Here is a 17,353-nt window from a genome sequence, read left to right as displayed (position 1 = left end):
CTTCAGCTAACAATAGCTCTGCAGGAAGGGTAGATACTATCTTTCTGCATAATGCTGAGGAAATTAAAGTCAAGCTCAAGCACCCAGTGCCTACAGAGCTAGGGGAAGGATGGCGGTCTCCTTCCAGCTACGGAAGCCCCCCAGGGAGCTCCTGGGCCCTGATTCCAAATCTTTGCATTATCGCCTACAGCCCTCCTGACGGAGGGCCCAGAATCCACCTGGCGCTGAGAGTTGTTGTTACCTAGAATTATTTACTTTCCTTTCTGTAATAGTTCCTCCATGCTCCAGGTTTGGGCTAAGTTTATCCTACCTCCTCAAACTTAGGATCGAGCAAAAGGCCTGGGGGGTGAGCACCAGCAAGTGATGCTTGGTGCTGGCTAGAGCGCATGTACAGAAGGGCCCGAATGCGCACAGGTCCTCCATTCTGCAGGCATCTTGCACGAAACATGCTGGCACTGGGTTGCAGATAACACGGGGTAGGACTGTGTATCAGCAGAGGGACCCCTTTACCCTGGGGCTCTTCCTTTATAGGGCAAGCATGGCAGTGACCTTGAAAGGAAGGCCAAAACTGTTGAGTTTGAGTGGCAGATAATCTCAGCTTGGGTACCAGGTCTCTACAGGAGTTGCTGGGAACGCTGGCTGTCTGGCACCTGAAGAATATGGGAGCTTACTAAATAGTTGATCATAGACAGATAGATAGGCAGACTGACTGACTGACTGGTACTAGAAGTAATTGCAGCCAAAAAAACACTCAAATCAGTATCCAAGAGTGGGTTATATGAACAACTTATGATAGAAGACAGTGAGTTTAAAAATTACACTGGATATTAACTTATAGTGAAAAGAATATGAAAACGAATATACTTCAATCAATAAATATATATATGTATATATATGCACACACAAAAATTACATTGGAGAATGTGTATCATAGTCTTTGGTACTTAGTAAAAAATAGTTACTTAAATTTGTCACTTGTGTTCATGATGGATGACATGACATATTTATTAAAAGACAGATTGTTAATCTAATTGGATGCCATAGAGAGCAATATGACTGTTGACTTTTGAACAAAGATTACACCGTAAGTAATTATGAAGAAATTTCAAGAGACATATTGCCAGAATTCACCCTATATTCACTGATTTCAAATTTGGCAATACAGATTCTGTGCATGTATTTGTATTAAGAATAAAATGTTTGTAATATCTAAAACCATAAAACTCCTAGAAGACATAGGTGGTAAATTCCTTGACATAGGTATTGGTGATGATATTTTGAATCTGACTTCAAAATCAAAGGCAACAAAAGCAAAAATATACAAGTGGGACTGCATCAAACTAAAAAGCTTCTTCCCAGCAAAGGAAATCATCAACAAAATGAAAAGGCAACCTATTGATTGAGAAAAAATATTTGAAAATCATATATCTGAAAGGGGTTAAATCCAAAATACATGAAAAAACTCATACAACTCTAGAAAAAAACAAACAACTCAGTTAAAAAATCAGCAGAGCATCTGAATAGACATTTTTCCAAGGACAACATACAGACAGCCAACAGGCACAGGAAAAGATGCTCTACGTCACTAATCACCAGAGAAATGCAAATCAAAACCACAATGAGATATCCCCTAACAGCTGTTAGAAAGACTATTATAAAAAAGATAAGAGACAGCAAATGTGGACAAGAATGTGGAGACAAGGAAACTCTTGTGCACGGTTGGTGGAAATGTCAATTGGTGCAGGCAATATGGTAAACAGTAGGGGAGTTCTTCAAAAAATTAAAAATAGAGCTGCCATATGATGCAGCAATTCTGCTTTAGAGTAATTATCTGAAGAAAATGAAAAACCTAATTTGAAAAGATGCGTGCACCCCAGTGTTCATAGCATTTATTTGGTTATTTACAATAGCCAAGGTATGGATATAACCTAAGTGTCCATTGATGGATGAATGGATAAGGAAGATGCAGTATATATATGTATATGTACACAGTGGAATAATATTCAGCCATAAAAATGAGTGACATCTTCCATTTGTGACAACATAGAGGGACTTTGAGGGCATTATGCTAAATGAAATAAGTCAGACCAAGGAAGACATGTTGTATGATCTCACTTACATGTGGAATCTAAAAAACAAACAAACAGCAACAAGAACAAAACAAGCTCATAAATAGAAATAACAGTTTGATGGTTGCCTGAGGCAGGGCTGGAAGTGGGAGAGGGATGGGCAAAATGGGAGAAGGGAGTCAAAAGCTACAAAATTCCAGCTATGAAATAAATAAGTCATATGGATGTAATGTACAGCATGGTGATGATGATTAATATTATATTGCATATTTAAACATTGCTAAATTTTACTTTGATCAGATCTAGATCACCAAAAATCTAACCCATAGGTAATGTGATTTCAGCTTTAGATTTATATATATGAGTAATTTTTAATATATCATTAATTAAATAATACCATTTACATAATCTTTAAGTATCAAAATCTTAAATAATCTACCTTGATTAATTTCCTAACTGACAAGTAATACAGTGTCTCCCACAAATAGATATTATTCATGAATCTGGTTTATTAAACTTTATTTGAGAAAAATATGGTTTTGAAATAGAGAATTAATTTTCAAAATCATAAAATGGAACTAATTGTTTAGAAAATAAGGTGCTATTTACTTATTTATAAGTACTAGTTAATTCTTTATAAACTAATTAACTTTTGTGTACTTACCTTAAAGTAGTAGATTAAAAATTAAGTTTATTTAATGTAATATTTGACATGTCATTAACACATCCAGAGGAGTTTATGACTAAAATATTCATATGTTTTTAGCCATGTAATGAGCAAATTTCCAGATGAGAGTCTAAGCAAACTATAAATAGACTGTCATATTTTGTTCTATCCAAAAGAAAAAGGTATTTGTACTTGAAAGGGCAAAAGCCATGCTAGCTAACTGTATTGCTCCGGAGGTCTCTTTATTCCTAAATTGCTGTATTTTGTAGCATGTAACCCTGCAGCTCTAACCTTAGCTGGATGAACAATGGGAGGAAGTGGCACCTGAGCAGCTGATCTATGGCCGGGAGGTGGCTGGATCACTGTCTTGTATCAACTTGACTAGAAAAGGGCCCTATAACAGAGAATGACTGTTTTTTTAAAAAAATCCTAAGGTAAGGGAGTTCAGGTCTCAGACAGGAAAGAAAGTAGATGATGCAGTAACGTAGAAGTGGAGAGAAGAAAGTTAGCTGAAACCATGACTCATCAGAGTCCATAAAATAAATAGAAATGTCAGGAGAACTTTCAAGGGCTGAGGGCTAAATCAGCTTCATTGTGGAATGCTAAGGGGGACTTGCGTCTGCAGATTTGCTAAAGCTGCATTTTCCCCCCAATAACCTTCAAGCTCCTAAGAAACACCATAATATTTTACATCTGGCCAAGTAGTGATTCAAATTATGTGAACTGAGAAAATGTTCTGTTCTTTTACTTTCCTGTGTATTTTTAGAGCAACTCTAAAAATAAAAGTCTTCTGTTGTGTGTCTGCAAACCCCCAAATTCTAAGTGACTTAGCCAGCCACTTCATTAATTGTCGTTAGAGAGTTCACAACGGTTTCCTTGCTTAGGACACTTGCCATGTTAAATTTGGACAAAGAGCAGGCAACAGAAATGACTGTGATGCCAGGCCACGCATCACAATTTCTGGGATCAGTTGGCTCTACTCCTTACCCTTATTGTCTAGGGGAGACTTGGGACCTGCAGCTTGCTGAAAAATGGACTACGTGTGTACCTCCAGTCAACCGGCAGAGATCCAGTTCCGACACCCAATCACTTTTCTGTCTGTAGTTGTTTTAGAATTAAAGCACAATGTACTCAAATTATTTTTTAATTCCTGTGTTGAGAGATATTTCTTTTAACTTGGAAACAAGCACTTAAAAAAGTCCTCAGAAAAAGAAGTTGTATTTATAATGTTTTTGTAACAGCAGCAGCAGCAGCAACCACACTCGCCCAGCTCCTCCTCTGAGCTATTACGTTTCGCCAGCATCTCTGCACTCTGTGCCAAGGGCTTTATCAACATTGTCTTACTTAATCTACACAAACATCTTTGAAGTTAGGCATTATTACCGATATTTTACAGATGATGAATCCGAGGCTTGGAGCAGTTAAATAGTGTGTTCAGTGTAGTACAATTATTAAATGGCAGGGCTATCATTGAGCCCAAGCAGGTTTGACCTCCAAGCTCATGCTCTTAACCACCTCATTATCCTGACTTCATGCTTTGTAAAGCATGGTATGATATGATGTATGCGTTACTTCAGCTGGCTAATTCAAAATTATATGGGGTAGGTTTTTCTAGTGTTATCAGCATCTTACAGATAATAAAATCAAGATACAGAGATTACACTAAAAACATGATTATTTATTGAACCATATCAAAGAGTTTAAGAAAAACTTTTCAATTACTGTGTTTTGCCATTAGCTTTATGTGATTTTTTTTTTTTTTTTTGGCGTAATGTTATCAACTAAGGTAGATTTTAGGGTGAGAAAAAAGAGACAACTCAAAGTTTAGAGATAGAATGGCAGAGCCACTGGATTGACATTCATTAATTGGGGAGCAATTGGGAAGCTTCTGTGAATTGTTTGATCTATCTAAATACCAATGATATTAGCCTAGGTGTTTGTTTCCCAGAACTTACATGTGGCCATGTGTGACTATTTACATTAACATTTAAATTAATCACAATAAAATCAAAGATAAAATTCAGTTTTTCAGTCACACCAGTCATATTTCAAGTCCTCAAAAACCGCATGTGGGTAGTGGTTAGCATATTTCATAGAGAATATTTCATAAAGGACATTTTCAGCATCAGAAGAATTTGTATTGTGAAACGTTGGTATAGACACCAAAGCATACATAGAAATACCAAATTGGGTTAAGATGTTATCAAAAGCTAATCTCAGACTTGCTGTTAGATACATATGTTATCAATGTCCTGCTGATACTAGAATTGAGGACAAAATGTATACTCCTGACTTAGGGGAAATAAACAGTTGAAACAGTGATTACAAACATATAAATCTAAACTCTTGTATTTGGTGATTTGGGCCTTAGTTTTGACTGAAATTTGAAGAGTCTCTTTTTTCCAATTTGTTTATTGAAGATTTTTAAATGCTAAAATTACATAATTATGTAAAAATCTCTACAGGTAATAAAATATACTAGCAATCATTTATGAGTATTTATTTTGTTCCAAAGACGTAGTATCAAATGATGTCTATACAGTATATCATTTAAGCTTTACAATAAAGTAGTTTTTTCCTCAAATGTTAAAAAATAAATAATAAACAATCTCAAGGCTCAGAAAAATGCCCAGCATCCCAGTTAATAACTGATAGGTCTAGAATCCGGAAATTAGACTCATATCCCAAATATACTAAATATACTCTAAGCTACAAAAGTACATTTAATGTGAAAATAAACTAAAATACAAAAGAAGGACCAAGAGAATGTTGCTCTGAGAAGAACAACAGTTGGTTAGCAATATAATCAAATTAATATCAATATTAATAATTATGAAGAATTAATGATTAATGATTAACACCTGGAAAGATGAATGCCTGATAAATAAATTAAAAATTTAGCCCTTTTGGAATTTTAATAACTAACTAACTCATGTAGAGAAAAACTGACATAACCCAACACATCACAAATGAAAATGGAGATATAAAAGCTGTTTCAAAAGAAATTAGATAAATCACAATGTTATATTGTCTTTAATTCTAAATATATTGGAAAACTTGGATAGATAATTTTTCAAAAAAAGATTAACAAATATATTTGTTATATATACTGTAGACTGTATACTCCTGTATACTGTAGGAGCCACATTAAAATTGTCAGGAAGTCTGCACACTTCTGCAGAAAAAATAGTTAACCTAGATGAAGTCAAAGTGAATTGCTTTTCACTTCAAAAATAATTTAAAAGCTATTTTAACTTTTCTAGGAAAATTTCCAATATCTTTAATCAAGTCAGCAAAAAGCAAATACCAAAATCTGTCAGAGAAAGCATAAGAAAGCAAAATACTTCCTGTAAAAACAAAATGCTTCAAAATTCAGTTTAGCCTCAGTATATCAATAAAATATTCTAATAAAATATTTACAAATATAATCTAATAAAAATAAATAACAAGAAAGAACACTAAGAATGAGCCAATGAAGTATATTCCAGGAATGCAAATGCTTAAATATTGAGAAATACAGTAATATAACTTGCATGTGAAATATGATAGGTGCATTATTAGATCACTGGATTGTAACTAAAGGTTAGAATAAATTTATTTCAGTACTCTAGATGAAAAAATCAAAACTCTTAATGAAAAAGAATCTGAACTCTTACTGCAGAGCATCCTTTCACATGATATGTATATATAAATACATGTTTATATTTATATCAATAGCTATACTTATGTTTTCTCCATTTGTATCAATATATAATATATGTGTATGCATGTGTATGGGGGTGGGGTGTGTGTGTGTGTGTCTGTGTGTGAGAAACCAGTAGCCATCATTCTCAATACTGAAAGATACACTATAATTTCATTAAATATAGAAGAAAGAATGATGTGGCAGACTACATTGTGTCAAAATATTTGCTCACCCTTTTTTTCATGCCCCTCCCTATCCACTTGGCCAAATAACTTGCTTTGGTTAATGATATGTGAATGGAAATAATTGTGCCATTTCCAGGGAGAATACAGTTTTTAGGATTATCCAGTGGCTGTTATTCTAATGTACCCTCTGCCCTGAGATCAATTTTAGTCAGCTTTCAGCCTAGGACACAGCAGCCATAGAGAGGATTCTCAGCTCAACTGAGATGGACATGAATAGAAGGAAGCATGTAGGCTACTGATGTTTTGTCATTTGTAACTTACTCTTAATTGATTGATGTGAATGTGTAATATCACTATTTGACATTGTTCTAGAAGTTGTGGACACAGCAATTAGATAAGAAAAGAAATGAGAGTAGTGAGGTACAAATGTAAAAATGAGAGGAAATGTTTTCATTATTAACAAAAAAAAGTACTAAAACTAACAAAAAACAGTAAAAATGAAAATATTTTAGAAGCAATTCGGGAATTGAGAAGTGTGGCTACATGGAAATGCAGGGAATTTATGAAAAACCATGAGAAATTGTCTCTCTTCTTTTACCAGGAGCCACTTAATCACATTTTTCAGGGAAGAGAGAGTAAAGCTCTGAGAGTTTACATCTACAAGGAGTAGTAAAAACTCTGTAATCATAGAAATGAGATTTTTTTTTTCTCATGGGAATAAAATGTTGACAATTTCTTCCCTTCCATAAAAATCCCACATGATGTATGGGCATGTTTTCCAGGATTATGCATTTGCTTCACATATGCCAGAACAGCTGCAGTTAAAGTCTTGATCAGTCCACTATTTTGCTTATCCATATTTACTGTTGGTAATAAAAGATACAGATCAACTTGAGTATTGAAATGTCAAATTAAGTGATATAAGACTGAGTCACAACACTGTCAATCATCTCTGGTCCAGATGGGATAAATCAGCCACTTGTGACAGGTGACATCTTCATGCCACTCCCTACCAAAAGTAGGGAGCAAGGAACTGATTGGAGACATGGTGGAAAATAAAAAAGGAAGAAAGAAAAAAAAAAAGATGTATCATTCTCAAGGTTTTGAAGTCACATAAGCCAAGTCCCAAATTTAATATGTAAATAACAGGAAGTTTCTTACAATGTTTGTGGAAAAAATTATACAGGGAAAACACAGTTCAGTATACTGTTATTTTTCAAATGCCTAAAAATGCTTCTATTTTAAAAAAAAGATCAAACTAATAATTAAGATTTGGTAAAGAAAAAGAAGTGTTGACTCATGTTGGTAAGCATGTAAAATATTATCATGGCAAGATATCAGATTGTAATGAAACTGTTGTAATTAAAGTGTTAGGCTAAATCAGGGATAGGCAGAGTTCTAATAAACAGATTTAAATCCTACTCTAAAACACAAATACATATGGAAATTTAGTAAATAAAGTTCAATAAAGTAAAATAAAATTTTCTAAGTTGTAGAAAAATATTTGGCATATAAGCCTAATTAACCACAAACATATGCACATTTCAAAATTAATAAAAATTCCTGGGAGAGTAGAAAAGAAACCATAACAAATAGGCATTCACAGGGAACGGAGGGTCTACAGAGGGTTTGAAGCTTGTCTTTTTTATCTGCTCAGAATATTTTACTTCTTAAAGATTAATGATAGCAAGTAAAAGTAATAACCACCCAATAAGATTAAAAATTACTATTTTAGGAACTCAAACTGTAGAAATTTTGTTGCTATTGCTCTCACCTCTTTAGGTTTTTGAGCATCTTTTTCAAAGAAGATTAGATTTTTAAACATCATATCTATTCTAAATGTATTTGTGATTAATTTGACCTATTTAATGGTTGAGTGGTAAAAGTATTCTGAAGAAAAGACAAACTTCTAAAATATATTTAAATAAACACATTCTAAAATAAATTTTATTTAAATGTATATTTCAATTATAAGACATCAGTTGATGTCAAATAAAAGCAGATATATGATATTCAGTGAAATTGATTCCTTAATTTCTATTCTTTAATTTTAAATTTCTCTGTATCTTTATATTTATCTTTAATATATATTTTTATCTTTATATATATATCTTTCTATATATTCATATATATATATATATCTTTAATACATATTCTTTAAAAGTTATTTTACTTCTATTATTTCCTTAGAAAAACAAATTTTTCTTTATGGTGATGTAACAACAGCAAAATAATTATGTCATATAAATGCAAAAATAAATATTGTTAGCACAGAACTTCATGAGAGGCTTCTGCTACCAAAATCATCTACCATGAGAGTAGTTAATACATGTGATAAATACATATTTGACTGCAAAAAAAAAAGCAAATTAAATCAGTATGAAATATAATTCTAATTTTAAAGTATGTATATAAATATATGTAGCCCAATTGCCGCATAATCCTTAATGTAAAATATGCTTGATTTATGGAACTTTCCAAGATTTCACCATGATTTACTCAAATTTCTAGAAAAGGTGAATGTACTCATTGACGATCCAACTATAAGACAGTATTTTGTCCTTGTTGAGTACTGATTTAAGAAAAATGTTAGGCCCCCAACATTATATTAGGAGGAAGCATGCTAATAAAAATATCTTAGGTGCAAACGTCTGTACCCTTTCATCGGAAAGGAAATGTAACTTAGAATGCAGAGCCCAGATCCTAGGGAGTGGAGCCAAAGATTATGGGGGATTATTCTAAGGCCTTTGAAGTTTAATTAAGAAGAATCCATTATTTGCTTAACTATAATTCAGAACTATTCATGTGCCAGTTACCCCTCTTTACCTTCCCTTTCGTAGCATCCCTTGTAACCAAATACATGTAACTGTTATCCCTTGCCTGTCCTGCTATTGTATGTTGGGCTTATTTGGAAAAATAACTTGTCTCTTAGGTTCACAGTTCCACAAACGTATAGGATTTGTGCCCCCAGGAGCTGCGCTAAGTGGTTTATACTCATCTGTACCTGATTTAGAACATTTAGGTAAGATTTTGAACATTAAGCTTAAGTGATTTTGGTAATTTTTAAAATTTGAGCTGAGGAGAGAAGATTTAGATGATAAACTTTGAACTGATAGTGAGACTCTTGGAATGTGCTAGAAAGAGTAAATGTATTTGGAGTAAATGTATTTGGAGAAAGAGTAAATGTATTTGGAATGAACATGTATTTGGATTGGGGAGGAATGTAAATCTTTGTAGACCAGAGGGCAGACTGTGGTAGGTAGAGTTTTAAGATTGCTTCCAGGACCCCCTCCCCTGGTATACATGCCCTGTACAGTCCTCTCCACTCTTGTGTGTAAATTGCAACTACGATGAGATATCACTCCCACGATTGTGTAATGTTATATAGTAGAAGAGACTTTTCAGATATAATTAAGGCCCCTATATAGTTGACTTTAAGTTAATCAAAAATTTATCCTGGAAAGTCATGGCCTAATCAAGTGAGTCTTAAATAGATCAGAAAGTCTTGAGAAAGATTCTTCAGCTGACTTTGAATTAGCGAACTGCCATATTGTGGGAGGTCTACAGGGGATGGGATGGTGTGGCCCCCGGGAGTTGAGAACAGCTCTTTATTGACAGTCAGCTAAAAAATTGAGTCCACATTTCTGTAACCACAGGGGCTGAATTCTGTCTCGCTCATTGAGCTTGGAGAAGACTCCCAGCCTCAAATGAAACAACAGCCCTGGATGACACTAAATTCAGCTTTGTAAGACCCTGAATACCAGCAAAATGTGCCAGACTCCTAACAGTATTATAATAAATGTATGTTGTTTTAAGCCAGTAAGTCTATGGTGATCTGTTACACAGCAATAGAAAACTAACACACTCTTACACAGTATTTCTTTTTAGCTGATTGCCTTGTAGATTTTCTCTTTATACTTGTTTTTCCAAATTTTGACTGTGGTGATCCTAGATATGTTTCATTTTTATTTACCCTTCTTGATTCCTGAGATTATTCTTTGTTTTGTTTACTTCATTTACTTTTGGAGAATGTTTAGTCGTTATCCCTCCAAACGTTTTTTTTTAACTCCATTTACTCTTCTCCTCCTGAGATTCAAATTACGTGTACATAGGCACCGTTTAATTTTCCGTAAGTATTTCTCCACCAACCAGTGGATGCTGTATTCTGTTTTTCAGTTTTATCTTTTTTACCCTTTATGTTTCATTTTAGATAATTTCTATTGTCCAGGCTTCAAATTTCTTTCTTTTTTTCTTCTTCAGTTGTCAAATCTACCAATAATTCTACTGAAGATCTCCATGTCTGTTTTCATGGGTTTTTTTTTATCTTAGCATTTCCATTTTATTCTTTTTAATTAGTGTCCGTCTCTACTGAGATTCCTTTTGGATTCATGCCTATTGTCCACTGTTTCTACTATAATCACTTAACATTGTAATCAATGATCTACAAGTTTCTGTATTAGTTCTTACTGATGCTGGAATAAAGTTTGTCAGTCTAACATGCTCATTGATGATGGGTTCTCTTCCCTGAAGCAATCATAGGTACTCCCAGTTTCTGATAAGAGTGGACCACATCATCTGGCTGACCACCAGCCACTGGTACTATCTGCATTCCTCTTTCAGATGTATCTTTTTATCCCCATGAATTTGCCATCTAGTCAGATCTTGGTACCAGTGTCATCCACTGTCCATGAACTACTTTCAGGCCTGCAGACATGTGTAGCTTCCAACTTCTGCATTTCTCAGAACTTGGGGACCTGAGGGCAAGCAGTCTTTGGCCTCCTTAACATGGTGGCTCTACCATGCAATCATCTGAATCTCTCTTTTCCCCTGCCCTGGCTTTAAAGGTAATTCTGCTTTTTAAGTAGAAGACCAACAAAATGCCCCTCCAGAAATGGCCTTATAGTCACTGACTTCCTCCAAATTGGTTTCTTCTCTCCCAAATGCCTCCTTAAACAGCTTAGGCAAGGATTGCGTTGTCGAGGGGTGGTTCTCTGAATTGAGTCCTCAGAGTAAACTCTAGACAAAGGATGCTAACCACAATTTTCACTGTATTTCTAAATTTAGAATATGACGCATTCAGCCTTTTTCCCCCTCAAATTTGAGACTTAGCTTTAATTTATGGACATTTGGTAAAGCTTCAACCATTTCTTATTCCTGTTATATAGACTGTAAGTAAATATTTTAAAATTTATTTTCAGAAAATGCATTGTGATTTAGAAGTGAACACAGCACAGGAAGTAAAATTCCCTTTGTATGGTGTTTCCTAAATATATTGGAAACCAGACCTTAGTATTAGAATATTCAGTGATGTAAAGCATTTCTGAGTATTCCCTTTGTTTTGTAGGATGAAATTCCTTTTCATAACCATGCTCCTTAGGCAATGCGTTTTAGTGAGAATGTGACTGTTCTAATACTTGTTTCATGGTAAGAATTCATAACTATAGCTATAGCTACCTCTTAGCATATGGCCATTCAGAAGCTTTTGCTTAAATATAAATTACAGTCAAAAGCATTACACTACATAATTATCTGGTCACATATATTTGAGAACACATAATTTTCAGTAGATGAATGCATACTCTCAGTATCCATGTAGCGTAATTTTTTCTAATGTGCTTAGAAGAGCTATTTGTTGTATGCATTTTGGTTTAAAAAACCTAAAACACTGCTAATTTTCACTTGCTTTCTTTCCAAATTGCCTTAGCTAACTTATTTTTGGAATATTCTTGACAGCAGAAGCTTTAAAATGGCTTTCAAGGCAAGTGGTAAATAAAGAGCTTTTCAGTATTCTGGTTAAAATGTGATATTAAGATAACCACAGCAATAAGAAACAAGAGTTGCAGGGTATTAACTGAGATGGCTAAGGATGCTGTTGCTTAAAAAATTGAGATATCTTTATATTTCTTAACCAGTGGTAATATTTTTGTATCTCTCTCTCTCTCTTATATATATATCTATAGATATATATATAGATATATATATATTTGAGCTTGTTTGTTGGATGGGAGTTTTTCAATATTAAAAAATACTTAATAATACAAAATAAAAGTCATCATTACCAACTACTAAGTTAGCTACAAATCTTTCGGTGGGTCAGATCTATAGACTTATTAGAGAATAAGCATTCTATCCAAATATTATAGTTTCAAAAATAATTTTATTATTTTAAAAGTCTTACAAAATTTTACATCTTCCTAAGTTTAAGATTGTTGAATAATATGAAGAATATGTAGCGCTAAAATTAGAGTAAAATATAAGATTAAATTTGAAAGAGATGTTTCATTTCATTTCAGTTTAACTTTTAAACTAATTTGTCAAGTAACTAATGCAAACTCCATATCTAGAAAGTGGCATAAAGGTCTAGGAAAAGGTTTTTAAGTTTTAACAATTTGATAAACAAGGCATTCATTTGAAGGAGCAAGCAAACAGACCTAATGTATCATTAGTGTAAGCCCACACACATGCAAATCACATGAAAATATGCATGTATATAGTTGGATGGTAGGGTTTCAGAACAGCCAAAATTTCCTCCTTTTCCTATGTGCATACTGCTGTTCTGTGTACCTTTGTAGCTCTTTGAACCAAAATATGGAGTCTGTTTATTCAAACTTGAACCAGAAGTTTTAGCTAAATGACTCTTGACAAATTTGTGAAGGCAATTCAACTGAGAATAGTCTCTTTAATGATTGTCTTGGAAGTCGTGGCTATCCATTAGCAAAGAAAAAGGAAAATGAAGAAGAAAAAACACCTAAAACATAAAACCAAACCATAACACTGTAACCCAGCAATAACACTGTAACCCTTAGCTTGTACCACATGCAAGCATTTACTCAATATTGGATCATAGACCTTAAATGTGAAACCTAATTTCATAAATATTCTAGAATAAATCATAGGAGAAAATCCCTATATGCTTGAATTAAGCTAACATTTCTTAGGAATGACACAAAATGACAGTTGATACAAGCAAAACATAATAAATTGGAGTTTAAAACGTCTCCCCTGCAAAAGACACTTTAAGAAAATTAAAAGTTTGTTAGCAGACAAGACACAATATTTACAAAATATATCTGATAAGATTTGTATCTAAAATGTGAAAAAAAAATTTAGACACTTCATCAAAGAGTCCTAGATAGTAAATAAACACATGAAAAAATGCTCATCATGAGTAATTAAAAACACAGTGAGAAACTGCTACACGTACCTATTAGAAGGAATACAAAACAAGCAAACAGACTGCAAAAACCTGACAATGCTATGTGCTGCCAAGGATGCAGAACATCTGGACCTTTCAAACAATGCTAATTAGACTTCAAAATGATATGGAGACTTTGGAAAACAGTTTGGCACTTTGTTGAAAAGTTAGGAAACACTTAGCCTAAGACTTAGTAGCAATTAGACTCCTAGGCGTCTAGGATAGACTAATGCCCAAGAGAAAGGACAAGTCAGGTTCATACAAAAACAGAACGCAAATTACTTATGGAGGCTTTATTCGTAAGTACACACACACACACACAAACCTGGACACAACCCTTAATTCCTTCAACTGGTGAATTAGTAAAAAATCTCTGGCATATTCATTAATGGGACCACTGCTTAGTAGTAATAATAATAAAAAAAAAAAACCTGTCATGCACAGCAACACAGATGAATCATAAATGCATCATGCTGAATGAAAGATGCCAGTCACAAATGGCTACATGTTCTATGCTTCCATTTAGATGATATCTCTGGAAAAAAACTATAGTAACAGTAATACAGTAGTGTTTGTCAAGACCTAGGATTGGGAGAGGCATTGATAAAAAATCTGAGAGGACATTCTAGGTAATGTAATAGTACTCTTTTTTGATTATTTGGTAGTTAGATGACCGGAGTCATTCATCAAAAATAATAGACTGTAAACTAAAAAGGATAAATTTACTGAATGTAAGTTACACTTCAGGAAAAATGAGAAAAAGAAGAAATGCAATTCAGAATAATAACAAAATTATTATTACGAAGAAAAAACATAATTTGCTGTGAAATTTCAATGGAAGCAGACAATGTAAATGACAAAAGTGGCGAAATGCAATATAACAAACCAGGATCTTCAGAAATTTGAGAATGGACACACACCCTCCTATATGTAACATTATATTTAATGTTGAAAATGTTTTTAAATGGAATGTTTTTCTCTACAGTCAAGAACAGAGTAAGAATGTACCCTCTCACCACTTCAACTCAACGTATTATTGGAGGTCTTTGCCAGTGGAATAGGTAAAGAGAAAACATAAGAAGAAACATGCATAATGACAGAAAAGAAGAAAGTAAAATTATCTTTATTCATGGGTGTCATTATAATTTACCTCAAAATCCTAAGGATTCTACAGTTCTTCCCATTGATATGTTAATTTAATGAAATGTATGTATTGATTTTAAAATCCAAATGAAAATGCAGAGCACTTACATTGATCAAAGTAATTTTGAAAAATAAGAACAAGCAGGAGAACTTACATCATCTAAATTTTAGAACTAAGGTAGATCTCTAGTAATCAAGAGAGACTGCTATTTGCATAAAGGTAGATACACAGATAATAGAATGAGTTAGAAACTCCAGAGACAGTGAGAGATACATGATCAGTTTATTTTCCAAAAGATCTCAAGTTAATTCAGTGGGTAAAGCATTACTTTTCAACCAATGTAGCTAGGACACTTATGGGGAAAAAAATCTCAATTAAAAAAATGTTCCTCAGCCCACACTTCGCATCATACATAAAAATTAACTTGACCTAGACAATAGACCCGAAGTGTAAAAACCAATACAGTATTATAAAAAACTTAGACTTAAAAATTCTTTGTGTACTTTGAGTCTGAATTCTTTATCGATGTGTGTTTTGCAAATACTAGCTTTCATTCTGTAGCTTGGAGTTTTCATTCTCTTAACACTGTCTTTTAAGAATTGGAAGTTTTTCATTTTAGTGACTTCCAAATTACCTGTGATTTCTTTCATGGATCTTGTTCTAATGTTCTATCTAGAAACTCATCTCTCTAGGGGTGAGTCCTTCTTGAATCTTAACCATGAGAACCTGGTAAGGTTCCTGGAGGCAAACCTCAAGACAGCATGGCAACTCCCCAAACTAGAGCTTAAGAATTTCTGACTCGCAGGCTAGTTCACACCACCTCCAGCAATTTGTCAGTTACCATCTGTGCTCCTACCACTCTAGCTTCAGCAGCTTCTGTTCTGGAAAAACAGGGCTTTCCTGTGCCGTCTCTCCAGATTCTATGGTGGTGGTTTTCTTTGCCTCAGTCATCTAATGGGTACAAGAAAAGCCATTTTCTTTCTTTCTTTCTTTTTTGAGATTATTGCTGTTCTAAGAACCTGAGTGATACTTTCCATGTTTTTTATGTGTCTGAAATCGAAAGTCTGTAGAATTTTTGATGTAAGTTATATCTCAGTAAATTTTATTTAAAAGAAAAGAAAAAAGATATTTTAAAATACATTATTATTCATCTGTGTAATATATACCATTGCAGAAATATCTTACATGGAAAGCTAATACGTATTAAATCATTTATGAATAGGAATTCTAACATGTCACCTTATCTCCCTAATATTCTTGGTCAATTTAGAAAAATGCATCATAAAATGCATGCATGCCATATGTAATTTATTCCTTTTGTCAGGGGATTCCTTTTTGATTGATCATCTTAAAAATTACCTTAAAATACCAACTGTTGCATAAATATTTAATAAATGAACAAACACACACACCAAGTATAAATTTATTATGAACACAGTTAATCAAATTTTCAGAATTCATCTGTCAGTGGTGTCAACATTGGTAAATAGAACAAAACTAAAAAAAAAAAAAGGTTTTTTTTTGTGTTGATAGCCCTGAAGCTTGATAGCAAATCTGGCTGGGTTATTAATGTGCAAAGGCAAACGTTTTTCCCTTTTCTGTGAATACTTTAAGCAGTTATGAATTTTTTGCTTTTGCAATCACTAAGTATTCAACAATTTGTGTGTGTGTGTTAGGGAAAATACTTTTAAGTCATTCACTGCATATATTTTATGACATTTGTTGTGCAAAGGGCTCACAGGCATGTACCAGTAGGATGATACAGCTAAGATGAAAGGAGGCTTTTTGGAGGAAAAGTTTTAGGGGGAGAAATAACACAGCTACTGTTTCCTTCACTCTCATATTTAAACAGCATGGACTGTAGATAGCTGTCAGTAGGTATGATGGTCAAGATTCTAGCTGGGTTGGAATTTTCTGGGCCTGCGTAGCACTGAGGATACTTCAAGAGAAAGTGAAACACTTTCTCAATCTATGCAAGAATTTTTTTAGTTGATCTCCAGGCCCAGGAACTGTAGCCATTTTTAAAATCTCAAGTTCTTTCCAAACCTGGAACTAATTGAATTTCTCACTTTGTATAATTTGCCTTCATCTACAGGATTTACTAATAGCATAATGGAGATCAGCTTTAGAAAATGGTTGAGTGATTATAATCAATAACTTTACATACAACATGTAATGAAACAAATAACTGGCTTTAAAAGAATATTTGAGTGCTTGGGGTCAGTTTTTCTCCAAGAATGTTTGGGGAACTGCAGAGGGAAGTATGAAGTATTTCACAGGAAGAGTTTGACATGAGAGTGAAATGGCTCTGTCCCTTGAGGTCTGCCGTCTGCAGAATGAGAATGAGAAAATGCACCGGGGAATGGTGTTCACGCTGATGGTCTTGCTGATTCCACAGATCCCAGAAC

At 33.8% G+C, this 17,353-nt stretch overlaps 1 long non-coding RNA gene across 1 annotated transcript in view; it reads left to right on the top strand.

The window, feature by feature from the left end:
• The window catches only part of LOC123614017 (uncharacterized), a 103,159-nt gene extending 92,764 nt beyond the window's left edge, over positions 1-10,395 (top strand). The window contains exons 4-5 of the long non-coding RNA XR_006721485.2: positions 9,539-9,628; positions 10,263-10,395. This is a non-coding gene — a long non-coding RNA (uncharacterized LOC123614017). The remainder of the gene's footprint in view (positions 1-9,538; positions 9,629-10,262) is intronic.
• The last annotated feature ends 6,958 nt before the right edge of the window (positions 10,396-17,353 follow it).

Source organism: Camelus bactrianus, chromosome 23, assembly GCF_048773025.1.
Source record: "Camelus bactrianus isolate YW-2024 breed Bactrian camel chromosome 23, ASM4877302v1, whole genome shotgun sequence".
In the NCBI taxonomy this organism is placed as follows: Eukaryota; Metazoa; Chordata; class Mammalia; order Artiodactyla; family Camelidae; genus Camelus; species Camelus bactrianus.
This window is presented reverse-complemented; position numbering and strand designations above follow the sequence as displayed.